The sequence below is a fragment of the Halichoerus grypus genome, chromosome 9, assembly GCF_964656455.1.
Source record: "Halichoerus grypus chromosome 9, mHalGry1.hap1.1, whole genome shotgun sequence".
Classification (NCBI taxonomy): domain Eukaryota; kingdom Metazoa; phylum Chordata; class Mammalia; order Carnivora; family Phocidae; genus Halichoerus; species Halichoerus grypus.
This window is the reverse complement of record NC_135720.1, coordinates 98,497,162-98,523,238: the sequence shown is the minus strand read 5'-3', so window position 1 is coordinate 98,523,238 and position 26,077 is coordinate 98,497,162.

Below are 26,077 nucleotides of genomic sequence, written 5' to 3'. Positions count from 1 at the left end.
TTGCCTTTTCTGCTATTTAATTAAGAATTTGTTTAGGAGTATATAATTTGTTTAGAGTTTATATAGAAAGTATATAATTTGTTAAGAGTATATAATTTGTTTAAGAATTATACAATTCTTGTGGGCATGGATTGGGCCTTATATGTTTTTTGTATGCCACAGGACAATTATGTCATATTAAAATAAAGGTACATAATTAAAGCATGTTGATTAGTTAAGTTTCATCTCATAGAAGTCTATATTATTTATCACATCAGTGCATCCATAATAGAGGTTTTTGAGAATATCTCTATCACTGATTCCTTATAAATTCAGTATGGTAAGAACTATGTTGCTTCCTGATGGCTTTAATATTCTATGTGAAAATCTTCATATGAGTTATGTAGTGGGATTGTGAGAGTGAACTAGAAGACGAGTCCTCTCAAAGTCAGGCGCTGCATCTATTTTTGCCAATGAGTCCATCCCTGCATCTGCTTCTGGGAGAAAAAAAAGCCAAATTTGGAAATGTATTTTTTCCGTATTATCCAGATGCACTGACGATACTGACCAAATACCTGAGGCAATTATTTAGTCATGCACAGCCCTCCTTCCAGTGTTTTTGTGTGTCTATTCAGGTAAAGAAGGGTATTATTACTATTAGCACATCTTACCCTGCAGAAAATTTACAATACTCTGTGATCTCTTCTGTTTTCATTCACTCAGCACATATTTATTCAGAAACTATTATGCCCCAGGCATATTCCTAGGTATGAGAGATAGAGCAGGGAATAAAAGAGACAGAGTGCTTGTTCTCATAGAACTCACATTCTAGGTGGAGAGATAGACAGTAAACAAATAACCAAAGTAGTATGCAACAGTATGCTGAAGGAACGAAAACAGGGTCCAGGGCAGAGTGAACAAGGAGGGCTCTTCTAGATGAGGCTGTCAGGGAAGACCTCTGTAAGCAGATACCTGACTGAGTGCAGTTTTGCAGCCCTGAGGAGCCCTGGGGGAAGAACAGTCTGGCAGAATGGATAGAAGTACAACTGTTTTAGGCTGGGAGGGTGCTGGACCTGGAGAGGAGTGAGTTATGTGGAGTTAGGAGGGAGATGATTCCAGAAGGGAAATGGGGTGAGGAAGCAATATTAAGGGTTTAAAAATAATAGATACCATTTATATTTCAGGGACTGTTTGAAGAATTTTATAGATGTTAACTTATTTAATATTTGCAACAACTCTATGAGTGTGTGCTACTGTTATCCTGATTTGAATGATGAGGTGCCAGAGAGTTCATTTCCTTGGTTAAGGTGATGTAGCTAAGTTGACACAGCCAGTAAATGTTACAATTGGGATTTGAACCTACAGCTGCACCCCGATCTCTTCTACTGGCCTTCAAACAGATTTATTGTATTTGTCCTCCTTTCTCCATCCTACCCTTGTTAATAGAAAGGAAATAGACATAACAAATGTAAAGGAATAAGACATTTAGATATTGTTTACAAGATCTCATCCTCCTTATCAACGCTCACTCTTACTGGGAAACACTGGAAAGATCAAGGAAATTGGATTTTTGTGGTGTGTCCCAAGGTCAAGTTTCAGACTATGGAAATGTTATTTTCTTTCATTTTCCTTATGCATTACCACACTTACTTTCTCTCTGATTATTGATCTGGAGTCCATGACCTAGGTGCTCTGAAGACAGAATTTATGTATTGATTTAGCCTGAGAGACACGTAGCTTCAGCACATTATTTCTGAGAGGGGTTATTATGGTCAACAGGGCATGTGGGCTTCACCTACAGCCATTTCTTTGATCCCTTTTGGAGACGATTTCATGCTCCTTGTCAGTCCAGTCCTGTCACTGCAGATGATAGCATTAAGAGAAACATCTACAGATGTAGCTGCAAGGAGCCTCTTATCCCATTATGTTCCCACAGTTTATATTTTCAGGGAAAAAACAGAATTTACTGAGAGATGGAGGGGGGTGGAATTTCTTACCAACTCAAATGTTTATAAAGAATCTCAAGTATCTCATGCTTCTTCTCAGAAGATAACTAGAATCTACTCACTGGAATGAAAATATAAGAACATGACTGAGGGCAGGGTATTGGAAGGCATTGGTTGAAGAAGGATAGAGGTGTTGACAAAGATCACACATTCTTCTATGACACATCATACCTGGGAGACAGAGAAAAGAATTTGAAAGGGTCAGGGGTGCCTGGGTGGCTCAATCAGTTAAGCATCTGACTCTTGATTTTGGCTCAGGTCATGATCTCAGGGTCCTGAGACTGAGCCCATGTCAGGTTCTGTGCTGGGTGTGGAGCCTTCTTAAGATTCTCTCCCTCTGCCCCTCCCCAACCCTTCTCTCTCCCTCTCCAAAAAAAAAGAAAAAAAAGGAAGGAAGGAAGGAAAAAAAGAAAGAAAGAGAGAAAGATCAAAAAAGTCTGAGAATAGAAAACAGAATAAATGAGGAACATTTCTTTGTTCCTTGGTACCTATGTGTGGTGATAAAAGAAATGGAATGGGAATTGGGAGATTTGGCTTCTGGTCCTAATATTTTTCCTGACCAACTGTATGATCTTACACAAGTTGTTTAGTATGGGCTCACTATAGCTAGGACCATGGGCAAGGTACCTCATCTCTCTATGCCTTAGTTTTTTCATCTATAAAATGGCAGTAATAATAGTATCTACCTCTGGGCGCCTGGGTAACTCAGTCATCCTGCTTTCCTTGCATTCAGAGATGTTTTCTTTACTATTTCTAGTGGCTTTAATTATGTATTAGAATTTTAACCCTTAAAAACCTTAATTTTTAGTGAAAACAGAGAAGTAAACAATTATGAGCTGTCTTTATATTAGCATCTGATTCTTGGTTTCAGCTCAGGGTCATAAGATTGAGCCTCACATCAGACTCTGTGCTCAGCGCAGAGTCTGCTTGAGATTCTCTCTCTCCCTCTGCTCCTCCCCACCCCAGTAAATAAATAAATCTTAAAAAAAAATAGTATTTGCCTGAGAGAGTTGTAAGGATTAACTAGTTAATATATGTAAAGCCTTACCGTAGAGTATAACAAAGAGTAAACATTCAATGTCTATTATTATTATTATTAATTTCATAAAGCCTCATTTTTTTCATATAGAGAATAAATTTCTAATTTTATAAATACATGGTTCTTGCACAATTTCTTTAAATTCTAAAGAGCTTCTTCATCTCAAGAGCCTACTCTTTCCTCCCTGCTCCCAGCAACTGGTTAAGAAAAATATGAGTTTTCATTGCCTATAAAATAAAGTCCAAATTTTTAGACATGAATTTAAAAGGCTTTAAAAAAAATCCAAGACTGGGGGTGCCTGGGTGGCTCAGTTAGTTAAGCGTCTGCCTTCGGCTCAGGTCATGATCTCGGGGACGTGAGATTGAGCCGTGTGTCAGGCTCCCTGCTCAGCGGGGAGTCTGCTTCTCCCTCTCTCTCTGACCCTGGTGTTCTCTCTCTCTCAAATAAATAAAATCCTTAAAAAGAAAGATCCAAGACTACCTAAACTTTCCAACCTTATTTCCAGTCACCTCTGTTCACGCAGCCTGCACATCAGGTAGATGGAGCTACCAGCTCTTTATCATATTGTGCTATGGGATATCCTAACACTTTAACTTCATTCCTACTGTCCCTCCTGCCTTTTCCTCAACTCAGCATCTCCAAATATTTTCTATCCATCATTCAAGGCTCAATGCAAATACTAATTCTTTGGGGAAAACAGTTTTGTCTCTCCCACGTGGAAGTAATCTCTTCCTTTTTAAAACTTCCCAGTACTCATTTGTATCTTTTTCATGAAAATAGTTGTTTTCTACCTAACATTATGGTCAAGTTCATGTTATGACCTTCCACAGAAGGTCTTTGAAACCAGACAGGCTCAGTGACTGCTTGACCCACAGAATACATGGGAAGTGACCCATGACCCTGTGCCAGTTTTGGACTTAGACCAAGTCCAAAGAGACTGGTAGCATCTTATTTCTTGAATATTTGCTCTGGAGAAGCCAACCACCGTGTCAGAAGTTCTGTTCTGTGGCTACTGTGTGGGGAAAGACGTATAGGCACCCCTGTAGACAGCCCTACCTAAGCCTTGCTGTACAGCCATCCCAGATGGCTCCAGATATGAGGACACTCTAGCCCACCCACCAACCGAATACCACTGAGGGGCCTCAGAGCAAAGAATCACCTAGCTGAGACCTATCTGAATTCCTGACCAGCAAAATTGTAAAATGTAAGAAAATGATTCTTGTTTTAAGGCACTATATTTTGGGGTAGTTTGTTACGCAGTCATGAATAACTAACACTAGTCTCCTGGGCCATGAGTTCTTTAATGTCAGAAATTCTGTCATATCTACTTTTTGTATTTCTACAGCAACCACCACTAGACCAGGTAATCATATAGGGTGGGATTCTTTTCCAGAAGTGTTCACAGATTCCCCAATGTGTTTTCCTAAGTCAGGGGTGTTCAACCTTGGCTGTACATTAGAAACAAATTTTAAAATCCAGAAGTAGGAGCCAGGCACATGTGACATATAGTTAGAGTTATTCCTTCTGTAGGGGAAGAAAATTTTTCCTTCCTTTCTAGGTTCTTTGGCTGGCGTAATAATTAAATTGACATAAGACAGATTAACAAGAGAAAAACAAATTAAATAGCATAAATACAGGAGCCCTATAAAGACATGTGCTTCAAAGATAGTCAAATGGTTGAGGCTTTTATTTCATCCTTAGCTAAGGAGAAGGGGAAAGAGCTCCTGGCTTCAAAGGGAAGGAAGACAATTCACAGGAACATGGAAAGAGCAAATGTTTGGTAAACCAATGGTTGCCATGCCAAGCAGAGAAGTCTCTCTTTCTTTTGTTTTCAGGTTTTTGTTTGTTTGTTTGTTTTGTTTTGTTTCGGAGAAGTCTTTCTTATGTAAAAAAAAAAAAAATGTTATCTTTAGTAATAGCTCTCTTCCTGGTATGGGTTCCCTGTCTAAATTCTTTTAGGCAGTTAGGAGGAAGGTTAAAAGCTCTTCTTGAGTTTTTGGGTCTTGATTGTCTTTGGTTTAAAATAATCCATGTGCCGGGGCGCCTGGGTGGCTCAGTTGGTTAAGCGACTGCCTTCGGCTCAGGTCATGATCCTGGAGTCCCGGGATCGAGTCCCGCATCGGGCTCCCTGCTCGGCAGGGAGTCTGCTTCTCCCTCTGACCCTCCCCCCTCTCATGTGCTGTCTCTCTCATTCTCTCTCTCTCAAATAAATAAATAAAATCTTAAAAAAAAAATAAAATAAAATAAAATAAAATAAAATAATCCATGTGCCAAAATGGCACATTCTTGGGTGGCCTACCTTGAACCCCATTGGTTCCCTCCTCTGGAACTTCCCTGGAACTTTCACATATTAAAAGCTGAGCTGATACATTCCTCCATAATTTCTTGAGTTGATCTCTTAGTCTTGAAAATAGGTCAGTTCAACTAAATACTTTTGCCTCATTTAAGGAAGCAGTGATGCAGCTGGGCTCCCAAAGTTGGCCCTGTCTTCTATAAGAAATCAGCTATTTAATAAGCTATTTCTATGGAAACAAAAGAAAAATGATGGTTAGTGATTGAAGCAAATTACTAACCAGTTTCTGAATTCTAAAGGTAGCCAGTTGAGAAGATTTCTAGATGTCAGATACCAAGCATCTTCAGATGGAGTGAGGGCAGGCAGTGGCAATCTGAGAGATTTTCCTGTTTTGCAATTTGATTATCTCTGGTGATCTTTCTGAGTGGTCCACAAACCAACAGGCATGGAGATTGTCTAGAAAGGTGCTGTTGTGGTGATTTTTCTGAAGTTTATATCAAATTGTCTGACTTTAGCTTGCATGGCTTTGGGAAAGGGCAGTTTTAGTTCTCAATGATTCCAGGTCAGAAGGGTGAGACAAATATTGGAAATGTTAGTTTGGAGAGTTGAACCAAATATTGGAGGAAACTGGGAGAATTCAGTATCTAGTTCAGTTTACAGGTGGAAAACAAACCCCAAAGGCAATTAACAGAACTAGAATCTAATCTCCACAAATGAGTATTATAATTTCTACTGAAACATAATTTACTCTTTACCATCACCCTCATTTCTATCAAAGGTAACTGAAGTAAGACTAATTTGTTTGCAAATTATATCTAGTTTCAATAAACCTGGCTTGTTTATTTATGTAAGTGCAGCAAGAATAGCATTTGACTATATAGAATTTTTAATCTGCTGGAACTTTTTATAAGGAATCTCAGATTGAACTTTTAAAAGCCTTTTGAGGCCAGGAAGCCAAGCCAAGAACTTGCCCTTAGACTTCACCTGCAGTACTTATAGACTTGGGTTAATTCCTCTCTTCTCAAGGTCTCCAAAATATCTGGAGGTTCCTATACCTGCCAGGAGGTTACCTTCCTTCCTCACCTTGTGAGGCTGCTGGGAACCCTTTAAGCAAGGTACCAGGCTGATTTTGCCAAGGAGCTTTATTGGCTGCATAAAGTCAATCTCAGTTCCTTAAAGCTGTTTGGTCATCTCTGAGTCTATTCATGTCTCTGTCAAATACACCAGTCTAGTCAAAGCCTTGATAATATAGCCAATGTTTCCAATTGTGTCCTGTTACAAGAACAGATTTTTAGTGAACATTTGCAAGTGACCAGATTGCCGTGAAATAAGAATACTTACCAAGAGTTTCTGAATTCTGGAGGGATCAGGTAGTGAGAAAAAGATAAATGTCTCACTTTTATTCACAAAGGTATATTCTACCAAATTTCTCTAAGTTATAGGTAGCTTAAGAGAAAAGGAAAAAAGGTTTCCTTAATCTGGAAAAAACCAAAACATTAAAAAAATCAGTATTTTTTAAAAAAAGTCATAAAAATTATAATTATCTTCCTTACTTCATTTAATCCTATGTATTTGTTCTGCTTGAATCCAATTTTTCCAATAGCTCTAGAAATTCCTACTCAGTTCAGTTTTTTTTAACTTAAAGTTATCAGAAACCTGTATTCTAGAATACTTTCCATGATCTTCTTGAAGATGAAGCCATTTTGTAAATCCTTTGCAAAAGCATCAGGGTAATTAATAACTGTATGCAAATGACAAAAGACTTAAAAATGGCCATGATTAAAGATCTGATGAGAGTTCATTGCAATGCAATTAACAAGAAAGTTTACTTATTTCTGTGACACATAACATTTTAAGATAACTGGAATTATGACTGACAACATTATTACCAGGATATATTACATTTCAAGGAATTTCACAGAACACTTATATATTTATACAATAAAGCATGAAGAAGGCTTAGTATTACTTCTCATTTGCCAATCCTTCCCTTGTAATATGTCAAATAAACATAATTAGTTTAACACCTCCTGTTTTATAAAGAAAGAGAAAAAAAGCTTTGAGGTTATTACAGGGACACTCTGGAAAATCCCAAAATTAGTTCAAGGTCAAAGACTATTTAGAATTTGATTTTTGAGAAGTTTGTCAAAAATATCAAAAAGGCCTTAAAACATTCAAATAAGATTATAGGTCACTATAAGACAATACTTTTTCATTTAACCATTGTGACAATTAAAGACTTTGTAGGCAAATACAGAAAGTTAAATAGTTGTAACACACACACACACCTCTTAGCTCTTTTAATAGAGAAGACTCAGCTTTTTTAAATAATCAAGACCTGATAAAGACAAAGGAAATTATTTTGACAAGACCTAAAATCTTTGTTTTCTAGGCAGATTACTTTAAAGCATATGTTTAATAATTAATGCTTTAGTATTTTATCTTATTTGGAAATGATCTAGATATTTAATGACTTCTCATCTTTTAATTTAACTTAGCAAAATTATAAGGGTGACAGTTACCAAAGAAATTGGGGAAACTATTTTTTAACTAGACATATTATAAAGAAAAGCCTTTTATAATCTTTTATCAAGAGCAGATAGTTTAAGAAAAACTTTTTCCTTTTAACTAAGAAAAAACCAAATTCTAATTTTCCATGTTTATTTTTGATATTAAAATTCATTTAATTTAATAAATTTATTCTAATCATAACCAGCTTGACTACATATTAAAATGCCTTTCCAAAGAATCTTTTCCCACAAACCTTCTACGACTTTCTTTTTTATGTTCAGATTTTGTCCTATGTTTTCCCTCTTTTCCATTTTGAAATAATTAGCCTTTCTTTAGGACAAAATTACTTTCCTTTCCCTTAACAAAAATGCATTTCCATTCCCCATACCTTCTTTTACTGAAAACACACATCCTGCTTTCCTTGCATTCAGAGATGTTTTCCTTATTATTTCTTGTGGCTTTAATTATACATTAGAATTTTAACCCTTAAAAACCTTAATCTTTAGTGAAAACAAAGAAGTAAACAATTATGAGCTGTCTTTTATATTAGCATTCTGTGGCTTGGCAAATTTATAATTTTTTTTAAAAATTTCTAGAAACTTGTTTTCTCAAAGCAAATTTTTCAGTATGGCACAGGACATGTTTACCAATGGGCCAAATATCTTTGGTTCCTCTGTAAAAGGAAGTGTATGTTTAATAATTAATGCTTTAGTATTTTATCTTATTTGGAAATGATCTAGATACTTAATGACGTCCCATCATTTAATTTAACGTAGCAAAATTATAAGGGCGGAAGTTACCAAAGAAATTTGGGAAGCTATTTTTTAAGTAGACATACTGTAAAACGATCACTGAAAAATTCACCTAAAAATTCTTATCCCACTTATGTGTATTTAATTCACTTGTTTTTAACAATCATATTTAGATTACTCATGAAAATTGCATGAGACATGAAAGCAGTTAGCTCGCCATCATCTTAAGTTATTTTTCTTGCTGACGAATTTTGTAAGAGAGATAACATGAGCTTATTTGACTTTCAATAAGCCTAGGTAGAATAAAATTATTATACTTAATGCTGATAACTCTAAAGACATGCCTGTTTTAATTAAATCAACAAACTTATACTAGCTTTTATTAACCAAAAATATCCTGGATTGTGTGAACTTGAGAAACATGGAGTTAGTTTCTCTGATATTTGTGAGACTTAGAAATACTTAATTGATAAGTACTTGTTTTTAAGCCCATTAAATAGAGCTCTTTTACAAATTTATTTTGGCACTACCATCTGGAGGTAGAAAAATACCATATCAGTAATGTACATATATAGACATACATAAACACACAGATAGACACAAAGATCTCAGAGTTTTCATTCCAAAACTTTCAACATAGATCAGGTACAATACAAAACTTGCTAGTTTATAAATAACTGTGTTTGAAAGATGGAAAAACTTAAGGTGAACTGCTTAAAAACTTTTTGCTAATATTTGTGGAGAAGACTTTTAAGATTTGTATTTGTCCTTGACCAGCAATCTTGAAGAGGCTGGGTTCTAGAGTTTGGGTGGAGAGTCTTGTTAGCTGTTGGTGTTTTAAAAGACCTCCTTCCCTTTTTAACAGTTTGAGACCTTGTTTTAGTTACCTCCTAGGGGGGTTTACATTTCAAAGACATGGGAGGACCCTGAGGTCATGACCTGAGCCAAAGGCAGACACTTAACCGACTGAGCCACCCAGGCGCCCCAAGAATCAGATTTTTCCCTGACCTGTGGCTTCCCTCCTTACAGGGGGAGATGGGAACTGCATTTAAATCTGGTAGATATAAATCCATCATTGGTAGGTATTTATGGACTACCTATTATGCATTTGAGCCCATTCTGAGTGGAAATGGAGGCTAGAGGAAATGTATAAGATACTGATCCTGTCCTCAAGGTGCTTATAATTATGTCCTATAAATTACATCAAGGAAATAGAGCCAACATACATAACTCAGTAATTGTTAGAATATGTTGTTTTTCTAACTTGTGTGATGCAAAGTATTGAGGGACTTCCAAGGAAGGGAGATAAATGAAAGACAATGGTAGAAGAAGGAAAGAATTAAAGTGTGATTTGGCCAAGGAAAGGGAATGCCGGGCAAAGAGAAAAACATATGTGAAACCACAGAGACAAAATAAGCTTGGGGTATTTGTTTGAGGGCAGCATAGACCAGCCGGGAATGTGGCCATGCTGGGGGGGAAGGGAGAAATGAGGGTGAGTAGGTTTCATGGGAGAAAACTGTGAAAGAGATCGCTTAAAATCCTTCAGGTCTTTTCCAAAACTCTATTCTGTGATTTGGAGTAGCACATAACCATTTGATCCCCGGTTATTTAAACAGAAGTAACCCTTTGCACAGGCAAACCAGTCCTATCTTAGCATAGTTCTTCGATTTCCTTTGTTCAATCATTAACCTGACCTTTTGCCCCAAAGAGGTGACTCTCTCACACAGGCACCACCCGTGCCTGAGCCTGAGCAGGGGAGAGATACAGAAAGCAATTGTCCCATCTGGGCAGTTGGTCATCAGTCATCAGTCTAGCCTCTAGCAGAATATCTAAATGTAGTGCCAGGAAACAGCTTTTTCAAGGCTCTGGGATCTCGAACACCAGGATGATAACCTAGGATCCAGGATGGAGGAGGAGGAAAGGATTCCTATCCTTGTGAAATCTCCCACGTGCTAAGAAAAGAATTGGGAAGTCTGTTCCATCTTTATTTTTTTATTATTATTATGTTATGTTAATCACCATACATTACATCATTAGTTTTTGATGTAGCGTTCCATGATTCATTGTTTGCGTATAACACCCAGTGCTCCATGCAGTACGTGCCCTCTTTAATACCCATCACCAAACTAACCCATCCTCCCACCCCCCTCCCCTCTAGAACCCTCAGTTTGTTTCTCAGAGTCCATAGTCTCTCATGGTTCGTCTCCCCCTCCGATTTCCCCCCTTCATTTTTCCCTTCCTGCTATCTTCTTCTTCTTCTTCTTTCTTTTTTTTAACATATAATGTATTATTTGTTTCAGAGGTACAGGTCTGTGTTTCAACAGTCTTACACAATTCATAGTGCTCACCATAGCACATACCCTCCCCAATGTCCATCACCCAGCTACCCCATCCCTCCCACCTCCCACCACTCCAGCAACCCTCAGTTTGTTTCCTGAGATTAAGAATTCCTCATATCAGTGAGATCATATGATACATGTCTTTCTCTGTTTGACTTATTTCGCTCAGCATGATACCCTCCAATTCCATCCACGTCGTTGCAAATGGCAAGATTTCATTCCTTTTGATGTCTGTTCCATCTTTAAATGCATGTACCTCAAACTGCACTTTTCTCTGGCTTTTTCTTTGACTGAAGAGCAGTTGGGCTTTCTACATCAATTGTCCAACTGCTGCCAGTACATCCAGTATAAGTCAATATCATACCTGTAAGTAGACCTATGTGTACTTGGCTATGTTTATGTGTGCTAACAGCCCTGTGTTTGTTTAAGATAGAGCAATGAGCAAAACAGACAGGAGCTCTACCCTTGTGGAGCTTATATTCTATCAGAAGAATAAGACATTTAGCAATGAGCTATTTACTTGTAAATTTGATAAGTTCTTTAAAGAAATCTAGAATATGAAGGCAGTTTGCCGAAATGAAGACAGTGCTCTGGGCACAACAACCCAGGAATCTTAGTCCATACCAAAGCTAATTTATAAATATAAATAAATGGGTGTTCTGATTTCATGGCTCAATCTTACAACCATGTTTATGAACTGGTCCTTGAAAGAGGGAACAGCTCACGGTGCAGATGTAATTGGAGGTAATAGTAGTATAAGCCCTCCTCTGGGGCTTCTTGGGAAGCTACCTTCCCTGGGACCAACCTCTTCAAGCGCAACAGAATAATCAGGCCTTTCCCTCAATGTCTATACTTATGAAGGAGGAAAGAGAGTTAATGTGCTTTCAAAAAACTACTGCCAACAAAAGTTAAAACAAGAAAGTATTTCTGGTCAAATAAATTAATTTTAACATTCAGGTAACCAACATCTACTTTTCTATCAATATTTTGGTTGACTTTGGCTGGATCACTTCAAAGTATTGATCCTCTGAAGAAGGTGGTGACTGAATAACTCCAGGATTAAGGAGAGATGAATTTTTTTTCTTTTTATTAAAATCCAATGATCTCTTTTTTTAAAGCCATACTTCTCATATAAAGAAGTTGGAGGAGTTGATTCTTTGCCTATGAAATTAATATTCTATCAGGAAATTTGATAAAATGACCAGAAAGGATTCATCTTTCAAGCTGTAGTTTTGAATGTTGCCTATGAACATCATTACTAAACATTGAAATGTTACCCCTTCCTTTATAGCAAAGCGCTGTCTCTTTCCAGAGATGATACAACCATTTGAAGAAGGGTTTCATTTGTTGCTAAAGTATAATTTTAGCTGACTTTAGCTAAAGGTTGGTTGAAAGACTTAGCATTACAAAACATAGGTTTTTTAAAGGTTTAGAGACAATTTATAGAAGACAGTGCAAATCCTAAAAGTATATATTATAATTGGCTGCTGCCAAGAGGCAAGCCTCTTTGACTTGGGTCACATTAACTATAATTTGGAGACAAAATTAACTTTTGGATTGGTCTGTGTGATCTTTGGGCTTCCTCCTCTCCACTCAATCCACTCATCCATATACTGGACTTTATTTCCTTATGTTTCCTGTGGCTGCAGGAACAAATTATCACAAATTAAGAGGATTAAAACAGCAGAAATTTATTCTCTCACAGCCCTAAAAACCAGAAGTCTGAAATCAAGGTGTCAGCCGGCCCACCCTCCCTCCGGAGGCTCTAGGAGAGACCCTATTCCTTGCCTCTTCTGTCTTCTGGTGGTTGCTGCATTCCTTGGCTTGAGACTACATCACTCCAATCTCTGCCACATCTTCACAACTTTTCCTCTTCTGGGTCTTCTCCTCAATGTGCCTGTCTGTTCCTCTTAAGGATGCATGTGATAGAAGTAGGGCCCACCTGAGATAACCCAGGATTATCTTTAACTTAATCACACCTGCAAAGACCTTTTTTCCAAAGAAGATAACATTCACAGGTTCCAGGATTTATTGCTATATTGTAGTAAATATATTAAATTACATTAGATTACATATGGAAAAAAATTGACCTTTGGAAGAAAAAAATAGTTGCACATGACCACAAGTCCAAGAACAAGTTGCCAGAATCAATCGTCTATGCTACATACAGCATCATCACCAACCCATACCAGAAATGAGGTGCAAAGATGCTCAAACCGAGCTCATGGGGCAGAATTGTCCTCATTCCAGTCATGTTGCCTCTCCCAGTTCCCCAGCCAATGCCCCTCATTCTGGGAGTGAATCTATCTTCCCACTTAAATGTATCTTCTGCCCTGGGCTCATCACGACTATGTACCCCACCACTGAAACTTATCTAACCTGACTCTTAGCTCCTTATATCTCATTTAGCTAATGTAATAAGCTAGTCTTTCAGAACATCTCATTGATCCCAGTAATCAGCTTTGTTAATAAGAGCTTCCAAGTAACATATGCTTTTTAATTGTGGCCAACTTGGAATCATAGTGCTCTAATGTTGAAATCGGGGCTCAGAGGCTCAACGGCAATGGAGTGTCAATACATGTCTAATAAACGGCAGAACTGGGGCATGGGTCTATTGATGCCAAATCCCGTCCTTTTTCCATTTTAATGCAACAATTTCTAACCCATCAGCAGCTCAGAGGATTCCATTAATCTTGTCCTGACCACATTTGCTCGTATGTTAGCGGATGGCCCTGCTTCCAAATTTGGGGCCATTTAATTTTTTTGACTCAAATCTATTTTCTTATTTCTTTAGGGGATTTTAAAATTTGAATTGGACATGGCTCTATTTCTTTCCTTTGGCTTCTCGAGGATAGAGAAGGAATGGAGTTGGCCTCCTGCATCAGTGGTGAGGACCTTTATCACCACACAGTCTTCTTAATCTTAGAATTTAGAAGTGTGAGAGGGAAACTTTTAAAAGTTTATTTTATGACATTTTACCCTTTTCAGTCATATAACTTTAAAAATGCTCCAACCAATGTATTTATTTAAAAAAAGAAGTAGTAGAAAATTCCCTTCTGGACTTATTTTCTATGTGCTGAGTTTGAGCCTGGAGCACATTTTTACTGCTGGAAATAGGGGGTTATAATGAAAATGCTGACACAACCTCAACCATAGAGGTGCTAGCAGGCACGGCTATAATAAATAATGTGGGAAATATTTTACACTTCAAGGCAATTACATGTTCAGCCATCTTTAGGATAGCTGGCCCATGAAGGGTAGGGATTAGGTTTCTGTGACAAGTGTAAAAGACCCATGACTCATGAATGCCGGGAGGTACGAATGAACTACAAGAGCTGAGTGAAAGCCACATAATCACCTATCGTAGGTAAAAAATATTCTGTTTATTTGCAGGGGAGAAGAATAGCAAAATCCAGCCTGGACGTTTCTGCCAAGTTTGGGCTTTGACCAACAAGGCTGGAGGTGCCGACTGTTGGGCAATGCTCTCTATGAACTCAGCGGGCGCTGCCACGTGCACAAAGGAGCTGGTTTTTATTCCTGACCTTCCCTTCATATAAATATGTTTTCAGTGGACAGGCAAGTGATGACTTATGTTCCTGGAAGGATGAGAGTGTCTCTGTACCTACAGATAGTAATGGGGCCCTGGAGGCCCTGCAGATCGCGACAGAGCGTTCACTCCCTCAGTTCTGCTCAGTCTGTGTTCTCATCAGCATGCCCTGTCTTGTCTTTGCATTGCTACATTCATTCCTTCCTCTGTAGCTGAGAATAATGGCAATTGCTGTGCAGGTGCTTCTTCCCAGGGGCTATTCACCTGTAGGTACGGGAAGTTTGCTTTTACTTCTCTTCCTCTCTAAGTGCCTTAAACAAATCTGGGGGTAATGAATTAGGTGGCAGGAATTACGGATTCCTCTGTGTCCTGGTGTCCGGGTTAGGTGCTCCATAACAGTCTCTAATTCCCCAAACATAGCACTTAGTGCACTGTATTTCCACCACTCGCTGCTTGAGTGCATCTTTCATTTAGACTGTAAGCTTCATGAGGATAGAAATTGCATCTGGCTGTACTCACAAAGCCTCGCATACTGCCCTGCACATGGTAGATTAATTAAATAAAGGAGTGCCCTTATGGGCTAAGGCATCTCATATAGCTATCCATTTAACAAACAATAGTGTGCCTGACCCACAGTGCAGGCATCGATTTAGTCATTTTGGTATAAGTGAATCATACTCCTTGCCCTGGGGGGGGGGGGCTCCCATTTTTAGGAGGGAGCTTAACTGAGTGAGTAATCACAGTATTGACAAAGACTATAGAACAGTGGCACAGACCAGACATAAAGTTGGCAAGAGGGAGAAGTGACCGGTTCAACATATATCACTTATTAACTGCAGAATCTGAGAATATTTGACCCTGTGTATTCATTATCAGCTTATTTATGTGTTCTGTTACCCCAAATAATCATGAACCATATCTTCTACATCTGTGTAACTTCTTCAATACCTTGTACAGAACTTGTTATATCCAGATAATTACTGAATAGGACATTGTGATAGGAGTAGACAGACTGGGAACATGACTTAAGTTACTGAGGATTGGTTACCATCTTGCTACTTACTGGCTTGCAAGCAGGAGCTCATCATTAAATCTTTGTTAAACCTTTCTGAGCATCAGTCTGTCTCCTCGTCTATAAAACGGTATCCCACAGTTCTATTTTGAGGTTTAGACAAATAGTAATTCAATTTCATGTGTTCAGTAAATGTTGTTTTTTCTTTTTCCATCTAAATAAATATCTGTCAGTTTGTGGATAGTCATGAGATAAATGTTGAACTAAAAATATAGATGGTTAGAAATTGTGCGTGGGGTGATTTCCTTGAAATGGCCTAGTATTTTAGGGCATTTTGTAGTTTAGCTGTGCTTAGTTGAGGATGCATTATGTCACGGAATAGAATTTGCTTAGCTTTAGTATCGATGAGTTTTTTGGGTATGTCTCTTCATGTCACTGTGTCTCAATCTGTTCACCTGTAATTGTTCATCAAAACTGCCCGACTTATACTTTGAATATCCACTAGAAGCTGTAGAAGTGCAGTAAGAGTGGAAAGCCGTCACCACCCTACATCACTATGCTTCCATTATTTTTTTCTTCCCAGGTGGGAAAGTATAAGTAATGTCAAGGCGAAGAGAGAGTTCTCATTTCACTGACCGAATTCTTTAAAATTTCTGGTCGGATTTCAGCTGCTGTTTCCACATTCCCAATGGAAAAGCAAGTGGGAATGGGGCATTTCACTTGTGTACGTGTGTGTGTGTGTGTGTGTGTGTGTGTGTGTAATTGACAGTAGCCAGAGCACATTGGGTAAATAAGAAGATCCTACAATAACTTCAACAACATGTTTTACTCGGCATATCACTTTGGGTCACACAACTTCTCGTACTTTTTTCTTTCTGGGCCATGCAGGGGGGAGCCAAACCGGCCGATGCCTCATGAGAGCCATTTTGTGTTCAAGCTTGTTCACTCTGGCAAAGAATAAGAGAAAGTCTCGGGACCACAAATTTGTATTTATTATATTTTAAGTTTTAACTTGGATGAATGCAGTATCCAATTTTGACTATAATTTGATCTAATAATTGCCACGTAATTGTTCTGATACACAGATTTCCTGAAATGTACTACTTTTGATAATAGAGAACTCAGTGAATTAAATTATTTTAAACCCATCCTTCTGCTGTCTGAGCTGTGAGTAGATACCTTTATAAATACTGTATTTAATTTTTGCTTAATAAAAATGTGAAAGTGAGCCACAGTATCTCAGAGACGTTCTCTTTAAATATTTGCAAGGTTGTATTAAGTAACATATTAAAGTACATGTATTATTGCATATGTATACATTTTTCATTCCCAGACAAAGCCATGATTATTCAAGAGGTTTAAAATAACATGCACTAATTTATTGTCACTGGTTATAAAGACTTTAGAAGGGTGCACTGAACATTATGTTAGCATTGATGTGTCAATCTTTTAGTTGAAGGATGGCGCGTCTGAATCCCAGAACAGCCTTAATTAACAGAAAATAATTAGCATCATTTCCCCAGCAGAGAATATGAGGAATTTTTTTTTCCAACAGAATCCATTGATTGATAATTAAGGAGGAGTTAGTTGTAATAAAACTCCCAGTATTGCAATTTCTAATTGGCCTTTCAGGACATTTTACAGTTACAGTTACTTTGTTCCAGGCGTTTTCTGCCTTTTGAAGAGTTTTAATAAGAATCTTTCCTCTCCAAAGCCAAGGCTCTGCAGGTGATGAAGGAAAAGGATGTGGTGACACACAGGAGTGCATTAGTGTCAGGTGGGCAAAGAGATGGCTGGAGAGCTCTTCATTTCCTTTTAAGTTCTCGTGGACACCATACTTTCCTCCTTCGGGGCTAAACTTGTTCATGGGACAGGTGGGATCTGCCTGGGGGTCTCTCTCTGCAGGAAGTGTTCTGCAGTCTGGGACTGTTTCTTCCTTCTACATGATGCAGAAATCTCTGATCATCTCCTTTTTAAGCACTTAAATCTTTTCCTGAGGACATAGGCTTGATTAAAACCTCCTATCCTACCACCATGAAAACCTCCTTTCGGTTAATTTCCTAACTTTCTCTCTGTCTGCTTTTTTTTTGTATGCAGGACACAGAGAGGAACAATTCTGATGTGCACAGTGTAGGAGGATTGGAAACTATAGCAAACTAAAGAAGAAAGTAAAAGCGCATTCTGCCGAATGTACTTTAATATAAACACTATAATTTGGGGGTAATTAAATCTGGTCATTTTTTTCTATGCATTTTCTTAATTTTTTAGGCAACATGCATTTTTAAAAATTTAGTTTTGTTTTCTTCAAAACTAGCAAAGCTGTGCTAATTTTTGGACTGAGTTGAATTAGCTATTTGCTGTTCTAATTAGTTATTTGATGACTTATTTGGTCACGTGTAAGAATACAGCTTTCCTTTCAGACAATATTTTTATATTTATTTGCCTTCATTTTTGATGTAAGAATGAAATTAACCCTCACTTTTTCACTAGTATAGCATGTAATTTAGAAGAATAAGTTAATCAAGTTAGATAAATAAATTATAGGAGGAAGTATGATAGTAGATTAAAAATTAGTAAATATTTGTTACTCATGTGAACTAAAATACAGCCATGTGATGTAACAAGCCATAGATTTTTTTTTTTTATTTTTGAATATTGAACTACCTTTGCATCACTGGAATAAATCCCACTTGATTGTGGTGAATAGTTTTTTTTTTTATGTATTGTTAGTTTCAGTTTGCTAATATTTTATCTAGGATTTTTGCATCTATGTGCATTAAAGATATTGGCCTGTAGTTCTCTTTTTTTGTAATGTCTGTATCTGGGTTTGGTATCGGGAATGCTGGTCTCATAGAATAAATTTGGAAGCTTTCTTTCCTCTTCTATTTTTTGAAATAGTTTGAGAAGTCTAGGTATTAACTCTTCTTTAAATGTTTGGTAGAATTCGTCTCTGGAGCCATCTGGTCCTGGACTTTTGTTTGTTGGCAAGCTATAGATCATTTTAGTGACTTTTGAAAAGATAATAATCCTTCCATAGAAAGCAACTGAAAAGAAGGAAAAACGAAAATTTAAACTTCTGCTACTTTGCTTGAAGATATATTCATTCATAAAGCTTCCCACAGGTTACAACAGATGTTCACTTTAAAGAAAACCAGACGAGAACAGGCAATTTTATTTTTTTATTTTTATTTTTTTAAGATTTTATTTATTTGAGAGAGAGAGAGAGATAGCGAGAGAGAGAGCACGAGCAGAGGGGAGAGGGAGAAGCAGACTCCCTGCTGAGCAGGGACCCTGATGTGTGGCTCCATCCCAGAACCCTAGGACCATGACTTGAATTGAAGGCAGACGCTTAACCAAATGAGCCACCCAAGTGCCCCAAGAACAGGCATTTTTAAAATTGAAGAAAAAATTTTTTTTCTGTTTAGTGAAACAGACAAATGTAATAAATATATTCACTTAGTATATTTGGTTACATTTACATTGCTTTCTATAAATATTAACAAACTTATGGGAAATAGTAAGTGAAAATAAATTGGAAGCTTTCTATATAATGGAAGACATGAATACAATAAATGTCCAATAATCAGTTTTATAAAGAAAATATAGTTCAACAGAATGTTGATTAATTAGAATGTTAAATTTGAGACACAAAATATCACTAAAAAATTTTAAATGTCTACTGAGTTAAGAATGCATGTATATTATTTGAGTCATATCCACTTGCTTCTTTCAATCCCTCCTATGTAGTACTGAGGGTTTTTCCCCCTACACATGAAAAAATAGTTGATTATCTCCAGAAATATACACAGTGGGGCACGGGGACATGGTTTGATTTGGGGTAATATTTATTAGGATGGTGTTAGCGATTGTCTCCAGAGCCATAGAGATATCACCGTAATTTTCCTTTACAGTACTAGCTTTGAGCTGCACAACTTCTTGCTGGAAATATAAAATGAATTGATCACAAAAGGTATCCCCGTAAAATTGAATGAATTTACTGACCATAATTAAGTAGGAACCAGTTGCATTTTAGAGAGCACATTTACCAACCAAGTACCAGATCATTGTAGAGTCATTTCTACTGACTCATATTTTTGAAGTCTCAGCTAACTTCCCATCTTTGTTATCCAGAGTTAAGATAATTAAAATTTGAGTGTTGGTTTTGCCATTTAGATTAGGAAGAAGTAAGTGATTAAAAAAGCAGGAAAAATAATTATACAGTATCTTTATTTTAACATTAGTATATGTTAATATCTCATTTAACGTATTCCTAAAAATTTATTTGTGCAATGTGGGAGTACACACACACACACACACACACACACACACATATACTATATTACAGAACACTATTCTGATAATGTTTCATGCTGTTAGTACAAACCAAGCCAGCAAGAGTTGGCCTACTTAGAACATAGAATTCTCAGATCAAACATGGTGAGTTTCCGGATTGCAACGTTCTGGCCAGTGAGTGCTAGACCCCACTATCTTGATTTCTGAATGATCCCCGATATGCATTGTTTATTCTTCTGCAGCTTCTTCTCTTTTTGCCCACTGTTTCAATTATGTCAGATATCTTGGACCGATAAGGGCTGGCATAATTTTGCATGTAACAGTTCGTGACCTGCCATGTATTTGTTAGGGTTAGGTTCCACAGTGTTAGAAAACTCAAAATCATAGTAATTTAAATAAGAGAGTTTAATTTGTTCTCATGTGAAATTTCAGAGGAGTGCTGTCCAAGGCTGATTTCGTGCTCTTTTTTACAAAGTCTTCAGACTCTGGACTCTGCTCATCCTGCCACTCTGTCATCCCTAGCGTGTGGTGTTCATCCTCCTCACTCAAGATGGTGGTGTCCCCATTCTAGGCAGCAGGATGGGTAAAGGAAGGAAGAACAGGGCAAACAAGGCACACATCTGGAAAGAAATTTTACTCCCTGAATCTACCAAAGATGTCTCTGTTTATTTCCCATGAAACAGAACTTAGTCTCAGAGCCTTATCAAGCCTGCATGGGAGGCTGGGAAGTGTAACTGTTCTTGGAGACCATATCCCCAGATAAAGTAAGGGAGAATGGGCAACTGGGGCAACCAAATGCTTCAAAGAAACAATGGAAGAGCCTTGTCTTAGATCAGATTCCTTAGAAACAGAGCTGAAAACAAGCATCCATGAGCATATGATTAGTATAGTGAACACTTTCAGGAGAAACAAGTAGGAGATGAGATGAACTGGACAGGAAAAGGGAAGGAGTTACAGAAGAATGTGGTTTCACTGCATCCTGACACTTAGGGAGTTCTGCAGCATAAATTGATCACAAATCTGTCCCACCTAAAACAAAGATAAGGAAACAAAGAAAGGGGGCTTTGGAATCCCATTGCAGTCACTCAGTGGTCATGGGCCACTGCTTATTTTTTCTTCCTCTCATTAATAACAAATTAATTGGCTTTCCCATATTTGGTGGTGCTGTAGGGGAGGGGAGGCCGGGAAGATGGGGAGGGTGGGGTATGGGTGGGTAGAGGTCTCTTTGTTTTTTAGAATTATAGCATCTAATATCAGAAATTTGAGATTACTTAGTTATTTGATTATATAATTTAGAGAAAAATCTATTTAGCATAATGTCTCTACACATTTACCTTAAGTATGAACAAATGAACAATCTGCTATAAGAGTTTCAAAAACTGCTTCTGGCAAGAAGATTTTGAAACAACTGATGATCTCTTGGGAAAAATAAATACACTTGAGTATATGTAGTGTTTGGTGTTTTTCCTTCTTCTTCTTTTGTTTTTTTTTTTTTCCCTTTGTGTTTGCTTGTTTGCCTTATCTTTGATGCCAACTTAAAAAGAAGAGCTCAAATGGATTATAACTGTTAGAATTTTTTTCCCTCAAAACAAAATAAAAAAATAGTACTCTTGTCCATAAGGCCATCAAAAACCAGTAAGAACATTTGGTGCAATCAATCTATTACAAACCCATTTTATAGCTATATAATGAGATCTAATTGCTGCTTTATTAGTCTGGCTAATATTAAAAGTGTCAGTAATTGCTTTGCATTTAAGTTGGTTTTCCAATTTAAATTGCATGTCCAATATATTACCATTAACTTATGTACTTCTTTTATTTAATAGATTTTTTTTCCTTTCTGGTTCACATTTAAAGGGTTTCCTCTTCCTAACTAGTTCAAATGGGGAAAGGAGAGAAAAGGGATGAATGAAAGTTTCATATAGTGAATGCTTATATTTCTGAGATGCTATACTATGTTTTTCATACCATAAACCTGGATGGGATTCAGATAATCTGAAGTGTCTATCTGACCATTGTCCCAGCTGTATGCAAAAGAAAAGCTGAACAAATGAACTGTTTTATCACGGGGTATACAAAATGCTACTATTAATCGAAATAACTAGATTAGCTATTTCTAATTTGTTTCATTCAATCATATTAATTAATAGATCAAGGTAATATTTAATGAAGTCACTCAGTGATTGGCTGTTGGGGGAAATCAAAGATATCAAAGGGAATCAAACAGATCATTTATACAGTTATTTTAAACCACCCTGGAAATGTAGCCCATACCCCGAATACCAATCATCAAATTCTGTGACCTTACCCTTTGCAAAAATCTTTATTTTCTAAAAACAATGTATATTTAAATTCTCTGTTGGTCCATACTGCCTTGAGATCAATTAAGTGAATTTCCATGGTAGTCACCAAAAGCCTAGTGTTAATTGTGGGGAAAATTTTGTGTTTCGTGGAGAGTTTACTGAATGTGAATTTTCACATCAAAGACTGTGAACCAAAAAACAAAAATCCAACCAACAAAGAGCAGAGAACAAAACCGGCTCCTGTGAGCTGTAGGTTTCAGGCTTCTCTGCTAATGGATTCTGCTCCTTTCTCCACTACGAGATCAATCTCTTCCCCCCAAGTATCTCTCTCCAGTGCATTTGTGTCCAGCAACGCCATCCTCACTCATCAAACTTACTGCACTCACTTCCTAAAATTCTTGTTGCAGGTTCTCTGCCTTTACACTGAAGCCTACATGCCCTTTTAGCACACTGATTCAGCCATGTCATTTCCTTCTTGAAACGCTTTAATATCTACCCATTGCTCTCGGGATGAGACCACATGCTCAGCGCACAGCTCACAAAGCCTTCTCACCTTGCACACTGCTGTATATTTCCCAGTTGTGGAATTCGACTTCTGTCACCTCTTCAGGTGCTTTGTCCACATGAATTCCAGGAACTCTGTTTACCCTCTGTACTGGGTTGAACTTCAAAAGTTCATGTCCACCCAAAACCTGTACATGTGACTTTATCTAGAAATAGGTTATTTGCAGATAGAATCAAGTAAAGATGAGGTCATAACAGATTAAGATAGGCCTTAAATCCAGTGACTGGTGTCCTTATAAGAAGAGGAAAACTTGGACACAGAGACACAGGGGGAATGTCACGTGATGCTGGAAACAGAGAGTGGAGTTATGTTGCCACAAACCAAGGAATGCCAAGGATGATGGGCAACTACCAAGCTAGGAGAAGCTAGGCCAGAGGTATTGCTATGGACTGACTTGTCCCCCAATTGATATACTGTACCCTAATCTTTAATATGACTGCATTTGGAAATAGATCCTTAAGGAGGTAATTAAGGTTAAATGAGATCCTTAGGGTGGGGCCTAACTCACCTAACGCTGGTGTCCTTAAAAGAAAATGCAGAGACACCATGGAGCTGTCTTTCTGAACATTAACACAGAGAGGTCATGTAAGGACATAGGAGGCTGGAAAAGACACCTTACCAGGAACCAACACTGCTGGTACCTTGATCTTGGACTCCAGAATTGAAGAAAATGAACTTCTGTTGTTAAAACCACCCCATCTGTGGAGGTTCTTTTTGTTATGGCAGCCCACGCAGACTAATATAGTCATTGGAACAGTTCATCCTCTCAGCCCCCAAGAAGGACTCAATCATGCTGACACCTTGATTTTGGACTCTTAGCTTCCAGAACTGGGAGAGAATAAATTTCTGTTGTTTTAAGCCACCAAGCTTGTGGCATTTTTGTTTTTATAACAGCCCTAGGAAACTCATACACTTTGCAAATCTCCCCTACTATTTCCACCTTCTCCTCTTCCCCATGTCCCTACTTAATGTCTCCACATTCTTCATATCTCCACTCACTTCCTCAGAGAAACCTTTTCAGATTTCTTGCTTAAATCAGGTGTAGGCTCCATATAATCAGTGAAGCAAATTGCAAAGGGGTATTTATTTATTTACTTACTTATGTTTATTTGGGAGAGTATTTGATGACTATGTCTCAAGTATTAGGTCGTAAACTCCCAAGGGTAAGCAGCAACCTTTCCTGTTTTGTTCATCTTTATATCCCCCAGTCATTCAATGAATGAATTAAATGGGAAAAAAATAATGTCTATGGATGATTTAAGAAGAACCAGAATGTATCAATAATTAATTTCCCGGTTACAGCTGCTTAATTGTTCCATATCTTTGAGCAAGTCACTTCATCTCTCTAGGAATCTGTTTTCTCACTTGTGAAATAAAGCAAGTGAACTAGATTATTTCTGAGGCCTGATATAGTTCTAACATTCTATGGGACTGTGATTCTTTCTGCTGAAAATTCTTTCTGAGACAGGGTCACAAATACATGGTCAGGCTCGTTTGCCTGTGGGAAATAGGTCAGATTTGACACTGAAGTCTGTAGTCACTGCTGATGTACCATTGATTGTGACCTGAATGTGGTGGACATTCAAAACATGAGTGTTACATGTTACATTCTGAAAGCCTAGCACTGTACCTGGCAATTTTAGGGACTCAATAATATTTGTTGAAGTCATTAATTAAGGCAGAGACTAAACTCACGTGCGGAATGGAGACTTTTTACGTTGGAACAACAGCAGTATACTCAAATTGCAGCATTGCTGTTCTCTCTTACCCCAAACAGTGGTGACTGAAACCAATATGAGAGCTTAGAAGATCAATATTTTTCATTTTTTTCTTATTCTGGTCTTCTAAATGCCTTTATCATTGAAAAAAGCCACAGAGAAGAATCAAGGATGGTTAAAACTGCACATTGAAGATAATTAAATTCCTTCTCTCTTGACTTCATCATCTGCTGGGTCCTTGGAGTCTGCCAATGGGGGGAATCTGAAAGAAAATGGAGATTTTAAAAAAGTTACTTGACTTCATGCAGGATTTTGAAAGCAGCCACTTTGGGGTTTTTCCTTCTCTTTTTTCTCTGCCTGGTCTGGTCCTGAATCTCCATCCAACATGCTGTGATGCTGGTAATTTGTTAAATATCGTGCAGATCCTCAGCTCTGAGGGAGGTTTTATATCTTGCACATGTTGTGTAGTAATTGGGGATTTGTATTTTCCATGGGGAAATTTATCTGAGTAGTGAGATTTGTTTCTCTTTTATGAAAAGATTGCTTTTCTTCTTTTTTTTTTTTTCCTGGATTGGCTGTTGTGATCTCAGATTGTTTTTTGTAGGGGATGACCTGTGCCACCCCAGTATAGTGATTATGATTTCTAATGCTGATGACTTGTTGCTTTGGGCAAGGGATGTTCCTCTAGAAAGGAGCATTTCAGGGACCACTAAGAAAGTGAAGTGTCGGCTTTTATATACCCTCAAGCTAGAAAAAAATGGACTGGCCTTCTTTTTAATACTTCTTAGTGAAAAAAATTAAATATTTATATAATTATTTGCTTAATGTTCATCTTCCTTGCTAGAATTTAAGTTTTTTGAAAAGGCCAAGTCTTGTTAAGAATGTGGTATGTGGGGGCGCCTGGGTGGCTCAGTCGTTAAGCGTCTGCCTTCGGCTCAGGTCATGATCCCAGGGTCCTGGTATCGAGCCCTGCATCAGGCTCTCCGCTCCGCGGGAAGCCTGCTTCTCCCTCTCCCACTCCCCCTGCTTGTGTTCCCTCTCTCGCTGTGTGTCTCTCTCTGTCAAATAAATAAATAAAATCTTTAAAAAAAAAAAAAAAGAATGTGGTCTGTGTCCTGATGCTTGGAAAAAGAAAGAACCCCTATCCTTTTCTTGGTTCAAATTTAGGCCTCCTTGCCTTGGCTATGGGAGGTTCTCAAAGAGAGAGATCCTGGCCCACATTCCCCATCCCCCCAAAAGTAAAGCCAGAGACAAAGACTCTTGTGCAGGTGGTTTATTTGAAAACTGATACCAAGGAATAAAAGTGAAAGACAGGGGAATAGTGGAATGAGGGAAGGAAGGCAAGCTAGTATAAGGATGCATTATTGAATTGACCACTGCTGTGAATAGTTGGTACCCATTGCCGTAGGACCTCCTGAGAAATAGTAGAGAATGCATTTCACATTTGTCAGTCCAGGATCAAAAGGAAAATTAATTTATCACCTGCCCATGCTCCATTGGCAGAGGGTTGCCTCAAATTTAAGTGTCCTGTAGTTAAAAATTGTGCACATGCAAATGCCAAATGGGCTTCAACAGGTGGTGTCCCAGATGGAAGTGAGAGTCACATTGTTCTTTTTAGAGACATGCACTCTGTCTGTGCATCTAGAAGATACGTGTACAGAACAACTGACTTGTTATGACCAGAAGCAAATGTGAAGCTAAGAGAATGTGAGGTAGTGCA